The sequence below is a fragment of the Zea mays genome, chromosome 1, assembly GCF_902167145.1.
Source record: "Zea mays cultivar B73 chromosome 1, Zm-B73-REFERENCE-NAM-5.0, whole genome shotgun sequence".
Classification (NCBI taxonomy): Eukaryota; Viridiplantae; Streptophyta; class Magnoliopsida; order Poales; family Poaceae; genus Zea; species Zea mays.
The window spans coordinates 144,190,926-144,212,712 of record NC_050096.1 but is presented as its reverse complement, the minus strand read 5'-3'; positions in this window follow the sequence as shown (position 1 = coordinate 144,212,712).

Below are 21,787 nucleotides of genomic sequence, written 5' to 3'. Positions count from 1 at the left end.
GCAGCATCCCCCTTGCAAAATTGCATAAATGAGGGGGCAACAGTGTATAAACATATACCATGACAAAAACATACTAAGTATTGTTAATCGGCTAGCAAAGAGAAGTTAAACATACGACATGAAGTGAATTAACTAGTGCGCACGACTAGTTAAAAAAACAAACTTCCTTTGACAATAAGTTTCTAATTAAATCATGGCTGCGCCTGGGCAGCGTTATTGTGAGAGTGAAAGTGGACGTGCTGCTACTCCCCTCATTCCCAACATGTATCAAGTACCTGCATTGAGTAATGCAAGAGTGAGATGACACATCTCAGCAAGTAAAATAATATCAAACTGTTTAACCACATAAGAACATTGTTTTACCACCACTTGATTCCACAACCTTCTTATTACGAAGGTGCAGCACGTATACAACGTACAACACACCTAGTCACCACACCTCGCAGGTAGAAACCACAATAGTAACATAGTAATGTCACACTTCATATATACCTCATGAGTGCAAATGTCTGCAAATGCAAGGATGACTTCTGCCTTCATACCTCTAAGGATATGAAGCCGCATCGTACCCCTCCTCGGGCAACGTACGATGCTAAAAATGTACCGGTACGGTCGGACCATAAGATCACGACATAACTTCAAAATGCAAGATGGATGATGCGATGAGCATGTCATGCCTACAACACTTCATATAACGTGATTCAAAAAAATACTTCAACTTCATCCAAGATGGGAATCAACCACATATATCATTACCAAATTATGTCATCCACAATATTAGACAATTGAGAATTAATACTTCCAAACAAATAAACTTCATCATAGAATTCAATGATTAACATAATTAAAACTTATGCATACTCAATGTCAGGGAATAGGATGCAACCCAAACGGTAGCAACCACCACTGTATTTACTTGCCTTTACCGGAAGTTCGGGCAAATCCCTAAGTACGATCCGGAAGTCCACCACCTGTTTTTGACACACAACTTAGTGCACCAATTTCACATAATCAGGCTCATAAACGACGCCGCACCTATGCACAAACTCAAACCCCGCCGCGGGTTACACCTCTCCCCACACCCACCAAACTGCAGCGGTGCTGCTTAATAATTTTATAACTTTAAAATTATGACAGCAGTGGTAACAAACAAAAACTCCAGAGGCATCTACATGAAATTCCCCACAAGTTTTGTATACAATTTATAATTAAATTCCAACATCTAATTAGCCCAAAACAGTCCACAAGATGAACCCTGCAATCTGTTTTTTTGTCTTTTGGACAGCGACATACCCGGATTCAAACAACGATATCTTTTAAAATATAATTCCAAATCAAGCACGTAAGTACTTATTGGAAAGATAAGGCAAAGCCCTACATGATTATCATACTAGTTAACACTAATTACCCACGAAAAATTCCCAGAAACTGCTAATACTACTGCTGTTCACCCACCTGAAAAATCTGTTTTTTTGACAGCAACATAACCGGATTCAAACAGCGATATCTTTTAAAATATAATTCCAAATCAAGCACATAAGTACTTATTGGAAAGATAAGACAAAGCCCTACATGATTATCATACTGGTTAACACTAATTACCCACGAAAAATTCCCAGAAACTTCTAATACTACTGCTGTTCACCCACCTGAAAAATCTGTTTTTTTGGACAACAACATAACCGGATTCAAACAACGATATCTCCTAAATTATAACTCCAAATCGAGCGCATAAGTACTCGTTGGAAAGGTATGACAAAGCTCTACATGATTCTCCCACTGATCCTTACTAATTGCCCACGAAAAATTCCCAGAAATCACTAGAACTACTGCTGTTCGTCCACCCACTAAATTTCTGGACAGCACCTCTACCAAATCGCATAGGTAAACATGTAACCAATTGGATTGCAGCACAAATACAACAAAATGATCACGAAAATCACCTTGGGTTCCTCCTTTCCTCCTTCTTTTCTTCCTTCTTCCTCCCTCCAAACTCCCATGGAAGACTCGCACCCACACGATGTACACCAAGCGGGGAGGCTCCACCTTGGAGAGGAAGAGGTGGGGGGGGGGCTAGGGTTGAGGGGTGGCGCTGCAATCACTTGAGGAAGAAGGAGAGGGATTGGGGCGGCTGCAAGAGTGGAAGAGAGAGGGGAGGGGCGGCCAAAGGGGTGGGGGAGTGAGAGGGAGGGGGCGGCTAGGGTTTAGGGGGGAAACTAATGGGCTCCCCACCGCCGGATCGAGATCCACGGCCCAAACTCGCTCTCACGTCTGCTCCCGACCCCAACGCACAAATCCAACAAGTATTCTACTGTTTTATTGGTGAATGCTTCCTAAAAAACTCCAACCCCAACTACACAGATCACGAAAGAAAAGGGAAAAATACATTTAACTTCTTTTCAGAAAATTGGGTATCACATAATTAGTGTTAACCAGTATGATAATCATGTAGGGATTTGTCTTATCTTTCCAATGAGTACTTATGCGCTTGATTTGGAATTATATTTTAAAAGATGTCGCTGTTTGAATCCGGGTATGTCGCTGTCCAAAAGACAAAGAAAAAACAGATTACAGGGTTCATCTTGTGGACTGTTTTGGGCTAATTAGATATTGGAATTTAATTATAAATTGTATACAAAACTTGTGGGGAATTTTATGTAGATGCCTCTGGAGTTTTTGTTTGCTACCACTGCTGTCATAATTTTAAAGTTATGAAATTATTAAGCAGCGCCGCTGCAGTTTGGTGGGTGTAGGGAGAGATGTAACCCGCGGCGGGGTTTGAGTTTGTGCGTAGGTGCGGCGTCGCTTATGAGCCTGATTATGTGAAATTGGTGTACTAAGTTGGGTGTCAAAAACAGGTGGTGGACTTCCGGATCGTACTTAGGGATTTGCCCGAACTTCCGGTAAAGGCAAGTAAATACAGTGGTGGTTGCTACCGTTTGGTTTGCATCCTATTCCCTGTCATTGAGTATGCATAAGTTTTAATTATGTTAATCATTGAATTCTATGATGAATTTTATTTGTTTGGAAGTATTAATTCTCAATTGTCTAATATTGTGGATGATCATAATTTGGTAATGATATATGTGGTTGATTCCCATCTGGATGAAGTTGAAGTGTCTTTTTGAATCATGTTATATGAAGTGTTGTAGGCATGACATGCACATCGCATCATCCATCTTGCATTTTGAAGTTATGTCGTGATCTTATGGTCTGACCGTACCGGTACATTTTTAGCATCGTACGTTGCCCGAGGAGGGGTACGATGCGGCTTCATATCCTTAGAGGTATGAAGGCAGAAGTCATCCTTGCATTTGCAGACATTTGCACTCATGAGGAATATATGAAGTGTGACATTACTATGTTACTATTGTGGTTTCTACCTGCGAGGTGTGGTAACTAGGTGTATTGTACATTGTATACGTGCTGCACCTTCGTAATAAGAAGGTTGTGGAATCAAGTGGTGGTAAAACAATGTTCTTATGTGGTTAAACTGTTTGATATTATTTTACTTGCTGAGATGTGTCATCTCACTCTTGCATTACTCAATGCAGGTACTTGATACATTTTGGGAATGAGGGGAGTAGCAGCACGTCCACTTTCACTCTCACAATAACGCTGCCCAGGCGCAGCCATGATTTAATTAGAAACTTATTGTCAAAGGAAGTTTGTTTATTTTTTATATGGTCGTGCGCACTGGTTAATTCAGTTCAGGTCGTATGTTTATCTTTCCTTGCTAGCCGATTAATAATACTTAGTATGTTTTAGTCATGATATAGGTTTATACTCTGTTGCCCCCTCTTTTATGCAATCTTGCAAAGGGTATGCTGCCGAAATTTTATATATGGACGTCGGAAGTGTAGTTCAGTAGCATTCCGGGTTGTTTGTGGAACCCGGAGTGTTACAGTGTAGAGGCCTTCTCAGAGCACTATTCTATTACTGAGAGGGATACTGCCGAGGCAGCCATGCAAGATGCAGCACGACGTGCACTTTCCTAGTATTGCTCGTTGTTCAGCGGGGTAGCTAATGGCCTTGACCTGAAGTACTACCCTCGTCGTTCGACCGGCAGTGCTGGAGGTGTGATTGTCTCGCCAGTTGGTGAGGGCAATCCCAGGCTAAGCAGCATGGTCAACCTGGTTGCCGTGCTCAACACAGAGTTGGACCACGCCCTTGACAAGTTGGGCAAGGTTCGGGCGGAGGTTGCAGAATTGCATGCTGAATGTGTGGCACACCACTATCTTGATGGTGGTTCTCTCGCCCCTGTTTGGATTCAACACCCTTATCGTTCACTGCCCCGTGGTCGCTTCGACTATGGAACCCCAGACTACAGGACCTGCATAGATTAAGATCCATAGATCGCTGGAGTCGGAGTCTGTAATAATGCTTAATTTAGTGTCTTAGTCTAGTTAGTCTTAGTTAGAGTTAGTTTGGTTATCTCTTGTTGAATGCTTGTCATGATGAACATGTAATGAAGTTGGATCTTTGTAATGATTGTCACCCAGGTGTGGGTATCCCCTGCAACTTGGTGTAGTTATTAATAAAGTCAGTTATTTAGTTGGGTAATCCCTTTATTTCCACTTTCCTCTTTATCCGAGAAGCTGTCAGTGAAAATCGTCATTTGTTCAGTGTTATGGAGATATTCTATACATCTTTTCTTATGCTGAAAGAGTGCAGAGTCAGATTTGATATATGTGTGTGATTTCTACAGATGTCTGAGAAGAGGCGCAGAGGTGCGAGCCATGCTCAGCATGAACAGCAGGCACCCCAAGAGGAAGCAGCCCCGCAACTGCAGTTGCCACTGCCACCCCCATGACCATTGAGCAGATGTTCTTGATGCAGACCCAAGCAGTCCAGGCAATTGGTCAGACCTTAGCAGCTATGCAGCAGGCGCAATAGCAGCCACCAGCACCTCAGCTTCCAGTGCAAGTCCAGATGCCACAAGTGCCCAGAGACAAGCGGGCAGAATTCATGAGGGCCATCCCCTAGTCTTTGCCCACTCTGTTGACCCCATGGACGCGGAAGATTGGCTGCGTACCATGGAGCGTGAGTTGCACACTGCCCAATGCAACGATTGTGAGAAGGTGTTGTATGGTCCCCGATAGCTGAGGGGAGCAGCACAGTCTTGGTGGGAGTCCTACCTCGCCACCCACGCCAACCCTGAAGCTATCACTTGGGAGGAGTTTAGGGACAATTTCCGTCGCTACCATGTGCCCGAGGGACTGATGATAGTGAGGAAGGAGGAGTTTCTCACCCCGAAGCAAGGTCCCCTGTCTGTCAGTGAGTACAGGGACAAGTTTCTGCAGCTGTCGTGTTATGCCCCAGAGGATGTCAACACAGATGCCAAGCGGCAGTACCACTTCTTGAGAGGATTGGTCGATCCCCTCCACTATCAGCTGATGAACCACACTTTCCTTACCTTCCAGCATCTGATCGACAAAGCAATCATGACTGAAAGGAAGCGTCGGGAGATGGAGGATAGGAAACGCAAGATTGGTGGACCTCATGTTGGGAGTAACAGTCGTCCTCGCTACTCAGGCAACCCACCTCAGCAATTCAAGCCAGGTCACCAGCACCAGCATCAGCGTCAGAACCAGAAGCAGTAGTACCAGATGTAGTTTCCTCAGCAGCAGCAGTACCGTCAGAACAACAAGTAGGGAGGAAATCAATACCAGCGTCAGAGCAACTAGGCAGTCCGTCTTCCTGCCCCAGCAACCAACCAGAGCAATCAAGCAGCGCCAGCTCAAGGAGGAAGTCATGCATGTTTCCACTGTGGTGAACAAGGCCATTGGGCGAATCATTGCCCTAAGAAAGCAGCCCAGCAGCAGCCAGCTCCCAATGCCCCAGTCAGGCAGAATGCAATGCAGCAAGGAAGCAACAACTGTGGGCAGCCTCGTGCCCAGTATGGAAAGGTGAACCACTTGGAGGCCGACACAGTCCAGGAGACTCCAGGAGTGGCATTAGGTACGTTTTCAGTCGAGTACCATTCTGCAAATGTATTATTTGATACTGGAGCAACGCATTCTTTTGTGACTACATCATGGGTAGGATCACATAATATACTAGTAGCACCCATGTATCCACCTATGAGAGTTAGTTCAGTTGGTAGAAGGACCCAAACAGATAGATCTTGCCCTAGTCCAAAGGTTCAAATAAGGGGGATAGAGTTCCCCGCTGATTTAATAGTTATGGGTAACCAAGATACAACTATAGATGTCATCCTAGGGATGAATTGGCTAACCAAGTATCAAGCCAGTCTTAGTTGTGATAAGAGAACGGTGAAGTTAGTATCCCTATCAGGAGAATAAGTGTTAGTAGAGTTGGTCTTGTTAGGACCAAGGAAAGGGAGTTGTCACCAAGTCACCGCCCATATTGAGGAGATTAAACCATCAGAGGCTATCAGTGTAGTATCAGATTTCCCAGATGTGTTTCCTGAGGAGTTACCAGGCATGCCACCTGAAAGGAAAGTTGAATTTGCCATAGACCTTATCCCAGGCACAACCCTAATTTCCGAGAGAGCTTATCGAGTGTCTGGACCAGAGTTGGTGGAACTCAAGAAGCAGATTGATGAGTTGTCAGAGAAAGGTTACATCAGACCAAGCACCTCGCCTTGGGCAGCCCCAGTGCTATTTGTGGAGAAGAAGGATGGAACAAAAAGGATGTGCATCGACTACAGAGTCTTGAATGAAGTCACTATCAAAAATAAGTACCCTTTGCCTCGAATTGAGGACCTATTTGATCAGTTGAGAGGAGTCAGTGTGTTCTCAAAGATAGATCTGAGGTCAGGTTACCATCAGCTCAGAATCCGACCTGCAGATATACCAAAGACAACATTCATCACTAAGTATGGACTATATGAGTTCACGGTCATGTCATTCAATTTGACGAATGCGCCAGCCTACTTCATGTACCTGATGAACAGTGTGTTCATGGACTATCTCGACAAGTTCGTAGTAGTGTTCATTGAAGATATCCTTATATATTCCTAGAATGAGCAAGAGCATGAGGAGAATTTGAGGAAGGTACTTCAGTGGCTACGAGATTGTCAGCTATATGCCAAGCTTAGCAAGTGCGAGTTCTAGATCAGTGAAGTTCTATTCTTGGATCACATTATAAACCAAGACGGACTAGCTGTGGATCCAAAGAAGGTAGCAGCGATTCTGGACTAGAAAGCACCAAAAGATGTCCGAGGAATCAAGAGTTTCATTGGAATGGCCGGTTATTACCGATGTTTCATTGAAGGTTTCTCCAAGATCTCCAGGCCAGTGACAGCCTTGCAGGCAAAGAAAGTTGAGTTCAGGTGGACCCCAGCATGCCAGAAGTCCTTTGAGACATTAAAGGAGAAGTTGACAACGACACCAGTACTGATTCTGTCAGATGTTCACAAGCCATTCTCAGTGTATTGCGATGCTTCGTACACCGAACTGGGATGTGTGTTGATGCAGGAAGGGAGAGTAGTGGCATACTCATCCCGACAGTTGAAGGTTCATGAGAAAAATTATCCTACTCATGATCTGGAGTTAGCAGCCGTGGTTCATGCATTGAAGACCTAGAGGCATTATCTTTATGGACAGAAATGTGATATCTACACAGATCACAAGAGTCTCAAATACATATTCACTCAGTCAGAGTTAAACAAGAGACAGCAAAGTTGGCTAGAATTGATCAAAGATTATGAACTGGAGATTCATTATCACCTAGGCAAAGCAAATGTGGTTGCAGATGCTCTTAGTAGAAAGAGTCAAGTCAATATGTTGGCCGCTCACCCGATGCTGTATGAGCTAGCAAAGGAGTTCGGCAGATTGAGTCTCGGGTTTCTGAACAACACTCAAGGAGTGGCAATTGAGTTGAAACCCACTCTAGAGCAAGATATCAGGAAAGGTCAGAAGGATGACGAGAAGATCAACGAGATCCGGCAGCTGATCATAAATGGAAAAGGCAAGGATTTCTGTGAAGATGCAGAAGGATTGGTATGGTTCAAGGACAGACTGTGTGTTCCTGACATCAAATTGATCCGGGAATTGATTCTCAAGGAAGCCCATGAGACAACATACTCCATACACCTTGGTAGTGAGAAGATGTACCAAGACCTGAAGAAAAGATTCTGGTGGTACGGTATGAAAAGGGAGATAGCAGAGTATGTGGTTGTATGTGACAGTTGTCAGAGGATTAAAGCAGAACATTAGAGACCTGCAGGTTTGTTGCAACCGTTGCAAATTCCTCAGTGGAAGTGGGATGAGATCGGAATGGATTCATAGTCGGTTTGCCCCGTACTCGTACTGGTTATGACTCCATCTGGGTAGTAGTGGACCGTATGACAAAGACGACCCATTTTATACCAGTCAAGACCACCTATAACAGTGCGGTGTTAGCCGAACTATACATGGATCGGATTGTGTGCTTGCATGGTGTCCCGAAGAAGATAGTATCAGACAGAGGTACTTAGTTCACCTCTCACTTTTGGCAGCAGCTGCATGAAGCTTTGGGCACACATTTGAAATTCAGATCAGCTTATCACCCACAGACAGATGGTCAAACAGAGAGAACCAATCAGATTCTAGAGGATATGTTGAGGGCTTGTGCTTTGCAAGATAAGATAGGTTGGGACAAGAGATTACCATATGCAGAATTCTCTTACAACAACAGCTACCAAGCCAGCCTGAAGATGTCACCATTTGAAGCGCTCTATGGAAGGAATTGCAGAACTCCATTGCATTGGGACCAACCTGGTGAAGGACAGGTGTTCGGTCCAGATATTTTGCTTGAAGCCGAAGAGAACATCAGAATGGTCCGAGAGAATCTAAAGGCAACGCAGTCCAGACATCGAAGCTATGCTGACACTCGAAGAAGAGAACTCAGTTTTGAAGTGGGAGATTATGTTTACTTAAAGGTGTCACCTATCAGAGGAACCAAAAGGTTTGGAGTCAAAGGCAAGCTAGCACCCCGATATATTGGGCCGTATCAGATTCAAGTCAGACCTGGGGAAGTGGCTTATTAGCTCAGCTTACTAGAGAATCTGTCAGCTGTGCACGATGTGTTCCATGTGTCTCAATTGAAGAAATGCTTAAGAGTGCCAGAAGAGCAGTTGCCAGCAGAGGATCTTGAAGTTCAAGAAGATCTGACTTATATTGAGAAGCCAACTCAAATTTTGGAGACAGTAGATCGGGTTACTCGGAGAAGTACCATCAGGATGTGCAACGTCAAATGGGGTCACCACTTAGAAGAAGAAGCAATGTGGGAAAGAGAAGATGAACTGAAAGCCAAGTACCCTGAGCTCTTTTCTATCCAGCCCTGAATCTCGAGGGCGAGATTCTTTTAAGGGGGATAGGTCTGTAACACCCTGATTTTGGGGGTATAAAATTTCTTTCTAATTATCACCCAAAATCATGTGTTACTCTTCTTTTTCTCACTCTAGGCTTTCTCTCTCTCTAGATCCTCTCTCCTTATTTCCTTTTGATTAGGGATAGCTTAAACTAGTGGAGGTTAATTATTTATTTTTGCCAAAACCCTATGGGTCATGACATGTTGCATCATGCTGAGCTTAAAATACTCTTTGAAGTGTTGCACATGTTTGAATTTATTTGAATTTGAAACCTAGTTTGATTTTAGATTTGAAAACCATATGAAAAAGAAATAGAAAAGGAATTAGAAAATCCAGAGAAAAGAAAAATAGAAAGCAGCCAAGTCAGCCCACTAAGCCCAGCCAGGCCGCGCGCCCGCGCCGCCTGACAGGCGGACCCCGCCTGTCAGCGGCAGTTCCCCTCTCCCGCGCGCGCTCTCTATTGCTCTCTGCCCACTAGGGCCGATCTATCGGCGCCAGTTTTCCTTTGCCCGCGTGCTCTCCTTCTCTCTCTGTCTTCCGGACCCGGATTGCCAGTCGTTGTGCCGTTGCCCGCACGCCCTTGTCCTCTCTCCCTGCGCCATGGGCCAGCCCTATAAGCTCTGCCCTCTCCGCGCGTCGCCGTGGACCGACACATGCGCACTCGCGCACGTCGCTGGGTTTCTCGGCCACGACACCCGCCCACACGCCCAACTCTCTTCTTATAGCCCCGCCGGTGCCCCGTGCACACCCCTCACCTCATTTCGCACACTCTCACCCTCTCTCGCGCTCTATCCTCGCCGCCAGCCGCCGCCGGAGACCCGCGCCCGCGTTCCCAGCCATCCAGCTCGCCGGAGTCCGTGCCAAGCCTCCCCGAGCTCCGCCCCGAGGTGAGACACCCGTCCCCGTGCCCAATTTCCCTTATTGCGCCCTATGTTCGTCCAATTTCACCTTCGCCGATGCTTGGCCGCGGCGGTCCGCCGTGCTCGCGCGGTGGCCGGCCGATTCAGCCCGGTCTAGTTCACCGGAGTAGTTCCCTTTGTCACCCCTGCCTCTGCTGAAGTTAGCCAAGGCCTTAGCGCACTCGGTCAGCGCACTCTTCCCCTCTGTCACTGACACTCCCTGTCCCGCCTGTCAGCGCTCGCCCGCTCGCGCGCGCGCGTCGTCGGCCGCAGATCTAATCTCGACCGTCGGTTTCTGATCCAACGGTTAGATTCACCCGATACCCCGTCGCGCGGTAGTTTTCTTCCCTCGGTTTACTAGAAATCAACCCACCGTCATTGGTTTTCGCGCGCAAGCCTCTATAATCTTGCAGATTTAGCCCTGGATTTTTTTTAAAATATTCCCAGAATTAGACCTAATTCCATATTTTGAATTCCCAAACTTGTTTATTTCATATCTTTTGCATATGAACTTCAAATTTAGTGATTCAAATTGCAAAATGTTTATAGAACTATTCTCTGTTTAAATAAAATGGTTTCACTTACTGTCTGCACATTCTAATTTTTATGATTAAATATGAACTAATATAGATGTAGTTTTATTTATTTAATAAAATAAATAAAAGGAGAACCCTAGAGATTTAATCATGTTTAAACTTGAGAGGTTAATGATAGGTTCATCTCTGTTCTAAATTATAGGTCACAATAAAATAAATTGATCTATGTTTACATACTTGTAAGTAACACTTAGGGAAATAATAATCTATTCTCAAATAAAGTTAATGTATAACATAGTTTATGTTATACTTTGAATTCACTATCCTCTATGTAGTATTGTGTCTTTTTAAGATGTGTTCCAATGTTTGTACATGTTTGGTGTGATGTTCATTTGTACTTTCCAAATGTATTGAATGCATGCTCGCTTTATTTAGACAACGAGGAATCTGAGGTTCCTGAGTGTGTTGTTGGAGACCTCCCTGAGCAACAACCTGGTGAAGGCAAGTGTCCTCTGACCTATTATGTCCTACATACTTTATGATTCACCGTCCCGTATTACTTTATGAAACCTAAGGATTGACTAGTCTGTATTCACTTATCCTTGTTTACCTTTTTTGGGTTATCATGGTTAGCACGTTGCTATTGCCTTAACTTAATCAATGAACATGATGTGAACATTCATGATACGATACTGTTATCCTGGATTTGTGGTTGATTTTGTGTTACCTTAGGGGACTCAGGCCTTTTTCCTGAGTACCTCTCCGTAAGGACCTGTTCGTGGAGTGACCACCCGGGATAAAAGTGCAACCATGAGGGTGGAATGGGACGCCCTTAGCTGATTAATTAGATGAACCTGGGGGTGTAGTTGGGTGCTGGATGGCCGTCAATGGGGGTCGGGCGTAGTGCTCACTCTGCCAAGGTTGGGGTGCAGAGGTTCATTCGATTTGGTTTTTGTTAGTCACCCACCTTGGGGAGGTGTACTGCGTTTGTACGACTGGCGAAACATAATGAGCAGTTATGCACCAGGGGAGTCTTTGTAAAGGCTACATAGTGGGACCCTGCTAGGTAACCTTGGTTGTGATCAATGGAGAGTCATGATCTCCGAGCAGAACGGGAATCACGACTTGTGGGTAAAGTGTACAACCTCTGCAGAGTGTTAAAAACTTGTATATCAACTGAGCTCACGGTTAAGAGCAGCCTTGAGATCCTCTTTGATTAGAAGCACTTTGGATACTTTTATGATGATGGTTAATGATGATGCTATACAATCTGATCTCTGGTATTTTCTCTTTTGAGGGAGTACTTTTGGGTATTAACTGGGTTTATTACTAAAACTTGGCTCTAATAATAATAATAAATACTTGACCAACTAAAAGCAACTGCTTGACCTCAACTCCACATACAGCTAGTCCACTTTAGCCAAACGGGACATTTGCTGAGTATGTTGAAGTGTACTCACCCTTGCTTTACACACCACTCCCACCCTAGGTTGTCCCCACTGTACTCAATGCTCAGGAGGTGATGTTGGCAACATGGATGACATTGAGGAGTTCCAGGATTATGACGAGTTCTAGTTCTTTCTTAGTGGCAAACCCGCAGTCAGCTGCCTGTGTAGGCTTAGGAACTACGTTTCGTATTTCCGCACTTTGATAATTATGTTGAACAATAGTTATGTATTAGACTTTGTGGATGTCTTGGACATCTTGATGTAATAAAGTATCTTTCCGCTATTTATTTTAAGCATTGTGTGATGATGTCCAATTATGTAATCACTGTGTACATGAGTTTCTGATCCTGGCACGTACATGGTTCACATTCGGTTTGTCTTCCAAAACCGAGTGTGACAGTTTGGACGAGTCAGAGTTCTTCTCAGACGAGGAGAACTCTTCCGACTCATCCAAGGAAGGGAGCAGCGGCAACGACGACGACGAGGGCGACGGCGGTGATGCCAGTGACGGAGGCGATGGCGGCGACAACGGCGGCAATGGTGGCGGAAGCGACGGCAGCGGCAAGGGCGGCGACGATGGCAATGGCAAGGGCGGCGACAACGGCAAGGGCGGCAGCAGGAGCAGCAAGGCCAGTGGCAAAGCGCCACTAGCTTAAATATTAGTATAGATAATTAGTAGTAGCAGTAGTGAAATAATGTACTAGTAGTTAGTAGTATAGTGTAATGTAAGTAATGTAGTAGTGTAATGTAGTAAAAAGGGAAGAAAAGGCCAACTCATAATGAGTTAGTCTTTAAGTTTGTGAAAACTTCACTCCTTTATGTAATAAAGAACCTTGGCCGGTCTGAATGAATATTGCCTCTTTTTTATAAGTGCTTGATAGTTCGCTTTTGCATCTAACGTTGTCGGCGTTATCGAAAATAACCACCGAGCGATAAATGATGACGCCGGCGTTTTAGAAGTAACAACTGAGTCATGCTTGGTACTGTCGGCGTTTTAGAAGTAACGACCGAGTTATGTTTGATGTTGTTGGCGTTTTAGAGATAACGGCCGAGTGGTGCTTGATGTTGTCGGCGCTTTTAGAGGTAACAACAGAGTTATGTCGGAAGTCTCGTTTTCCCGAGTGATGACTTGGCCCTTATCAGAAATGGCGCCCAACCCGAGAAAACCCCATTTATACTCATGTTGACGTGCGCTTTTGATTTTTGAGCCCTAACTTCGCATTTCCGCCTCGGGCCACTTTTTTGCTTCTCTGAAATTTCGCTCCCCTTCGTCCTGGTGGCGAGATTGCAATAGCGCCAAAATGGAAGAACCAGAGCTCTGCTGCGGCAATCATTCCTCCCATCGACCCCAACAATCAGTTGTCGTTCGCAGGTAACCACATGTCTGTTGTTTCAGAATCAGATCTTCTTCATCTTGTTGATGTTGGGGTTCTTCTTCCAAAAGAGCTATGCTCTTGGCGAATTTGCTGTGGGGTCACTGTTCCGACAGAAGACACCCACGAGTCCGTCATCTATGTTCCTTTTCTTATCCGCGACCTTGCTCTTCTTGTTTCTCCCTTCTTCCGCGGCCTCCTTGATTTCTATGATCTAAACTTGACCCATCTGAACCCTAATTCTATCCTGCAAATTTCTATCTTCGTGCATCTGTGTGAGGCCTACCTCGGGATTCTTCCCCATTTTGGTCTCTAGAAGTATTTATATCACTGTCGGCCCGGGATGGCTGGGGGGCAGCACTAGCTCGTTGGTGGTGTAAGTTTGGAGATGCGTCGCGGGAGGAAGACATAATACCTTGATATTCCTCTTAAGGATAGCATTAAAGGGTGGCGCCTTGAGTGGTTTATTGTGGAAAACCATTGCGAGTCCCTCCCCCCTCGGTCGGGGAGGCAACCAGATGTACGTACTCCGAGCTAGGTTGAGTCTCCAACTCCTTTGGAGGTAACAGAGGCTAGAGTTCTGCTTGCTGAGATCTATCTGCTGAAGTAGAAAGGTCTGACTGCCAAAGCTGTGGTTGCCGATTTCATCTTCAAGAATATCAAGCCTTGAAGGACAGGGCATACCCTGCATATCTGTACAGCGGCATCAATGATGGCAGCCGGGTGACAAACAAGAGAATTCCCACTGCCAATCTGCTGAGCCGACTGGATATGATCCTGAGGGGCAGAGTTTCGAACGCTGGTGCTCCTGTTGCTTATTCTGCCTGGAACCTGCCATCACATAGATCCTTTTTCGAGTTTGTGTCTAATCCTCCTGTCCGTGATGGTGGTCTGGGTCTTAGAGTGCGACCCTCCCCTAAAGACATTGAAGCTTTAATTGCCCCACTCTGGAGTCTCCTAGAGGGTGAGAGACAGACTCATTTCGAGATGTCGGCTAGCACGGACGACGAGGAGATAGATGCTGTGCTCAACTTGTTGGCTGGGGAATCATCTGACTCGACACATGCCGATCCAATGGCTATCACGGATGGGCAAGAACTTGTTGGAATTGGGAGGATCCAGAGACGCGAAGAGGTCCATCCAAAGCGTCCACGCCGAGTGAGCCGGCCTACTGCACCCGTTGAAGAGAAAAGGAAGAAGAGGCGGCTTTTGCGACTGTCGAGCTTGGATCATGGCGTGGGTCCTTCGGCGCCGGTTTGTGATGAAGTGCCAGCAGAGGTCCTTCCTGAGGTCGATCCCAATGGGTGTGACTGTGCAGCAGTTGATCCCAAGGGGTGTGTACATACTGAAGTTGATCGCAATGGGTGTGACCATCTTGATGTTGATCCCAATGGCTGTGACCGTGCACCGACTGTTATCCGTATATTTGTTGAAGATGAAGAAGAATAAGAAGAAGTCTCACTGATTTGCAAGAACCGCCAGCATTACAGAGGTAGTAAGGGGGATAGTGACATTCCTTCTCCAGCTCTGTCAGCTCTTGTCAGCCTTTAAGAACTGTCAATATCGGATTTTGATCAGGCCCTTGAGGAGGTTGTCCCTAAGGGTATGCTATCAGAGCCGGCTGCTGATGATATGATGGCTATTTGTTCAGAAATTCTAGCCGCAGGATTGGAGGTATCTCGAGCAGTGTCTCGTGCGTCGTCGACTTTGGAAGGCAGTCTTCAATGCCGAGGCGCTGGTCTGGATTGCCCGACTGACATGGAGGTGACAAAGGATTGTTCAGCCTTAGAGGTGGCTGCTGTAGAAGACCTAGCCCCCAAGGGTGTCGCCGGTAGTTATCCGGCTCTGGTGGGTAGCGCGAGCTGCAACCCAGCCCCCGAGGGTCTTGCTGGTAGTGATTAGGTCTGGTGGGTGGCGCGAGCTGCAACCCAGCCCCCGAGGGTGTTCAGGTGAGCTCTCCTTCCCACACCTCCATGGACGTCCATGTCGGGTCGTCTCCACCACGATCCGATGGGGCGATGGCGATGCATGCTTCTTCGGCTTCGAGCGAACAAGTCGCCTTGGAGGTCGGTGAGCCAGATGTGAGGAGTGTGGTATCCGCTGGTGGGGCTGAGCTCACCCATGACAACGTTCTTCAAATTGTTCCAGTTGATCTTCCTTCGTCGAGCTATGATGTAGCTCCCCCTGACTTGGGGTTACCATCATTCCTCTCCAATCTTCAGGTGAGTCAGCTCTTGCATTTTATCGTTCCTCTTGGTAAATTATCTTTCCTATACTCATTAGTCTTCGATCACAGGCTTTGGTTGACGGAATGTCTGCTCAGTTGAGGTCACATGGTGCCACTGTCCCGGAAGGAGCTCTGTCTCTAATGCAGTGTAACCCATTGCTTCTTCGGAAACAGATTGCTGACTTGAAGGCGTCAAACGCTGGTTAGTAACTTTGTTTCTTCCTTAGCTGTTTCGATTGATCAATCTATTTTTAACCATGTATCCCTCTTCAGCTGCCTTGTCAGATATGGCTCGGCGGTGCTCCGAGCTTGAGGAAAAATATCTTCAAAGTCAAGCTGACTCAACCCAACTGTACTCTGATCTTGAGGAGAAGTATTCTCAATGTCAAACCGACCTGGCTCAGGTTTCTGCTTCTCTGGACGATGCGTGTTCTTTGAATTATTCTCTCAATGCTCAGCTTAACTTCGAAAGGGCAGCACATGAGGTAAGCTTCCTTAGTTGGCTTTGTCGTGCTTAATGTTTACTGGATGCTGAAAGTTGCTTCTTGTTCGTAGGAGGAGAAACGAGCACTCGCAGCTTCTCATGATAATCTGGACAAGTTATATCGTGATGCCAGCAATTCCTTAACCATCTTGGAGAGGAGCCATCGCTTCACTATGTCAGATCTGGATCATCATCGTCGCGAGCTGCAAGTGTCCCAAGATGAGGTCCTGCGGCTTAGACAGTTGGTGTCAAGCAAGGAATCCATCATCAAAGATCTGTGTGCCTCCAAGAAGTTAGTTGCCCACGAGCTAGAGGCCGCTCGACTAGCTACCAAAGTTTCAGAGGACAACTGCGCCATTCTGAAGGCTCAGCGTGACAAGGCTATGGACAAAGCCATTCGTGTGGGGCAGATCTTGATGAGGAGTCCCGGAGTAGTGGTTTCTGATGACATTGTTGTCGACGTTAAGGCTGCCCCTGATGCTTCGAGTCGACCTTCTTCTTCACTGGCTCCTGTGGAAAACATTGCCAACCGAGATGTTTCGATGCGGTGACATCCTGTGAAATACTGAATGTACTATGAATTCTATGTGTTTGTGATGGTTGTATTTGAATATTTTGTGGATAGGGCACTAGAACGTGTCCTTGGTGCTGACAATTAATATATCTTGTTCCCCTGAAGTACTGATTGTTTTTGTTGTCAAGGTATATCAGTCATCCTGAATAATTATGAAAGTAAATGTAGCGTGCTGGTTTTGGAACTTTCCCTGGCTTACACCAATCGCTTGGCTGGTTAGGCATAGTGGTCGCCTTAGGATAGGTAGATGTATCGTGCTGACTTTTAAATCATTGCTGACTTTTGAGTCGATTGCCCTGCTAGCAGGGTATAGTGGTTCCCCTAAGCCGAGTTAGCATGAACATGTAGCATCCTCTTAGGCCGTTGCCGACCTAAGGCTACTGCTCCGTTAGTAGGGCATAATGGTCACCCTAAGTCGAGTAAGCGCGAGCATGTTGCACCGTCTTAAGTCATCGCCGACTTAAGCCGATTGCTCCGTTAGTAGGGTATAGTGGTCACCTAAGTCAAGTAAGTGCGAGCATGTTGCACCGTCTTAAGTCGTCGCCGACTTAAGCCGATTGCTCCGTTAGTAGGGTAAGTGGTCACCCTAAGTCAAGTAAGCCCGAAAATGTTGCTCCGTCTTAAGTCGTCACTGACTTAAGTCGATTGCTCCTCTAGTAGCGTATAGTGGTCACCCTAAGTCAAGTAAGCGCGAGCATGTTGCACCGTCTTAAGTCGTCGCCGACTTAAATCGATTGCTCCGTTAGTAGGGTATAGTGGTCACCCTAAGTCATGTAAGCACGAGCATGTTGCACCGTCTTAAGTTGTCGCCGACTTAAGCCAATTGCTCCGTTAGTAGGGTATAGTGGTCACCCTAATCAAGTAAGCACGAGCATTGTTGGGGGTCTACTTCGTAGCCGAAGGTCCTGTAAGAAGAAATACCTTCAGAAGATCAGCATGGAAATAATGTCCAAGCTACCTTACAGGGAACTTTGGCATAACGTCATGCCTAAGACGAAGGGTTGCACCGACTTAAAGACGAAAAGACAGATTGACCCATGATAGTTTGTGTCATGAATGTAATCAATTGTAAAGGGTATAAATGTAATTTCACACAGGCTGTGCCTTGTGCCTATAAATAGATGAACAGTACCCCGTACTGTTCACGTTGATTTGTACTCGCTCGTGCATTACGCTTGTACTATCTCCTTATGTCAAGCCGAAGGTACAAATGTAATTCTGTATTACTTCTGTTTATTCATGATAATATAATAGAAGATGAGCTAATAATGTTACATAATCATTCATGTTGTTTTCTATGTTTTACATGCTTCTTCTTTCATTAGATGTATACTGCAATCATGAAGGTGTGTCCTTCATGACCTTCGTCTGAAGATCATTATATCCTAAGGGGAATAATGCTTCGAAGGATGAAGGTCCTTAACCTTTAACATTTTGTGTTGCCTTGTTCTTAATTCATAGCATTTGAGAACAAGTCTCCAACATTGGTGCCCACCTCCGGTGAACTCACTTCCACTCTTGAGCTGATGGCTTCGTTTAGTAACCAAGCCGAAGCATCTTCGGCTATGAAGCTGGTGCTTCCGATAACAGGCGGCTTAGGTTCAGAGCTGGCTAACAAGAAGCAGAAGAAGGAAGCACAGAGAAGGGTGCAGCATGTTGGGGTGCAGGGACCCTTCATCAAGTCGAAATGGTCCCATGTCCCAATCACCTTCTCCTAGGAGGACCTTCAGCTCAAAGATTACCCTCATAATGATGCTATGGTCATATCTTGTGTCATTAAGGGATTTCTGGTCCACAATGTTCTGGTTGATACAGGCAGTGCAGCAGATATCATATTTGCTAAGGCCTTCAGACAGATGCAAGAGCCAGAAGATAAAATTCATGATGCTACACATCCTTTATGTGGCTTTGGAGGAAGGCAAATTGTAGCACTTGGCAAAATCACAATGCCAGTAACCTTCGGCTTTGTCCACAATATAAGGACTGAACAGGTTGTGTTTGACATTGTTGATATGGAGTACCCCTACAATGCAATCATTGGTCATGGGACACTTAATGCTTTCGAAGCAATACTTCACCCAACATATCTATGTATGAAGATACCTTCAAAACAAGGGCCCATTGTTGTTCATGGCAGTCAAGAAGCTGCCAGGAAGGCCGAAGGAAACTGGACAGATTCAAAGGCAATCCATAACATAGATGGAGCCAAAGCCTGTGAGCAGTATCGATACAAAAGAGAGAAGGCTGCTTAGGCGGATTAGCCGAAGCCTATGCTCCTATGTGAAGATATAGCAGAACAAAAGGTACTGCTGGGGTCTCAGTTATCTGAAGAGCAGGAAAAGAATTTGCTAAGATTTATATTCAACAACAAAGATGTCTTTGCTTGGTCAGCCAATGATCTTTGCGGTGTCAACAAAGATGTCATTGAGCATTCACTCAATGTGGATCCATCTTTCAGGCCAAGAAAACAAAGGCTTTAGAAAATGTCTGATGACAAAGCTGAAGGTGCTCAGAACGAAGTAAAGAGGCTTCTTAGCGCTGGAGTTATTAGAGAGGTCAAATACCCAGAGTGGCTAGCTAATACTGTTATGGTGAAGAAGGCCAATGGTAAATGGAGAATGTGCATTGATTTTACAGATATTAAGAAAGCTTGTCCAAAAGATGAGTTCCCATTGCCAAGGATAGATTCTCTAGTAGATGTAGCAGCTTCGTCAGAGCTCATGAGTCTACTAGATTGTTACTCAGGCTACCACCAAATCTAGATGAAGAAGGAAGATGAGCCGAAAACTAGCTTCATAACCCCAAGTCGCACATATTACTATCTTCGGATGCCTGAGGGGCTCAAAAATGCTGGAGGAAGCTTTAGCAGAATGAAAGCCAGAGTCCTTCATTCTCAAATAGGCAGGAATGTGGTGACTTATGTTGATGATATCATAGTTAAAAGCACGAAGCAATAAAATCACATTGCTGATTTACAAGAGACATTTGCTAATTTCAGGCAAGCTGGTTTGAAGTTGAATCCAGAAAAATGTGTTTCGAGGTGAAGAAGGGCAAGTTCCTTGGCTGTCTAGTATCAACAAAGGGAATTGAAGCTAACCCAAGCAAGATTGAAGCTATCCTTCGTATGGAACCACCAAGCACAAAGAAAGGAGCTCAACGGCTGGCAGGTAGATTAACATCATTGAACAGATTTATATCCAGATCAGCAGAAAGAAATCTGCCTTTCTTTGAAATACTAAAGTCAGCCGAAGTCTTCTAATGGGGTCCGGCTCAGCAAAAGGCCTCCGAAGAGCTGAAGCAATATTTGATTGATTTAACAACGTTAACTCCACCTTCGCCAGGGGCTCCATTGCTCCTGTATGTCGCAGCTTCACATTCGGTAGTAAGTGCGGCACTTGTACAGGAGAAGCTAGATGGCCAAGTCAAAAAGCAAGCTCCAGTGTACTTCGTCTCCGAAGTTTTGAGTCTGTCAAAGAAAAATTACACCGAATTGGGAAAAGGTGCTATATGTTGTGTTAATGGCCTCCAGAAAGCTTCGGCATTATTTTCAAGCATATCACATAATTGTTCCTTTGTCACAGCCTCTGAAGGATATTATGAGGAACAGAGAAGGTACTGGAATGATTGGGAAATGGGCTGCAGAACTTAATAAATTCACCATTGATTATGTGCATAGATCCTCAATCCAGTCCCAAGCGTTAGTAGACTTCATCGCTGATTGGACGCCAGGGGCTCACGAAGAAGAAGTAAACAAAGATGTCGAAGCTTGGACAGTGTTCTGCGATGGTTCTTGGGGAACCTTCGGTGGAGGAGCGGCTGCGGTCCTAGTGGCACCCTCAAAAGTCAAAACATGTGATGTAGCCAAGCTTGATTTCAGTTGCACAAATAATATTGCTAAGTACGAAGCACTTCTGTTGGGGCTCCAGAAGTTAAGGGCAATGGGTATAAGAAGGGCCATTCTAAAAACTGATTCTCAAGTTATTTCTGGCCATGTGGACAAAAGTAGCAAGGCAAGAGATCCGAAGCTTGAAAGATATCTGGATACAGTTCGAAGGTTGGAGGCTTCTTTCGAAGGTTTTTCTGTTAAGAATATTCCAAGAGGTGAAAATGAGCACGCAGATTTACTAGCCAAATCGGTGCCCCAGGGACTCCCTCTAGCTTCGGAAGTATTTTTTGAAACAATAAAGGCACCTTCGGTTGAACTCATGGAGAGAGCAGTGCTTACTATTTCTCCGGTACACAGTGAAGATTGGAGGACTGAAATTATATCTTTCCTCCAAGGTAATTGTCTTTCAGATGACGAAGCTTATAATAAGAGAATGGAGGCAAGAACAAGGCCATATGAGATAATATAAGGGGAGCTATACAAACATGGAGTCTGCTCTCCACTTCTCAAGTGTTTATCTAGAACCGAAGGTATAGAGCTGTTGAAAGAAATACATGCAGGTTTGTGTGGATCTCACATTGGGTCTAGGCCTTTGCTGGGGAAGGTCTTCAGACAAGGATTTTATTGGCCGATGGCAGCTTCGGATGCAGCAGATCTGGTTCAAAAGTGCAAAAATTGTCAAAAATGTGCAAGAGACCAGAAACAACCTTCGTCGCTAACCCAGTTAATACAGCCAACCTGACCATTGCAAAGATGGGGCCTGGATTTGTTAGGTCCAATTCCACCAGCACAAGGCAATTTAAGATATGTTGTGGTGGATGTAGAATATTTTTCCAAGTGGACTGAAGCGAAGCCTTTGGCCACAATAACTTCGGTCACAGTCCAGTAATTTTTCTAGCAAAACATTGTTTGTCGCTTCGGCGTACCGAAGGCTATAACTGTGGACAACAGAACACAGTTTGATGCCGAAGCTTTCAAGGAATTCTGTGATCAAATTGGCACGAAGATTCATTTTGCGTCAGTCAGACATCCAGAGTCAAA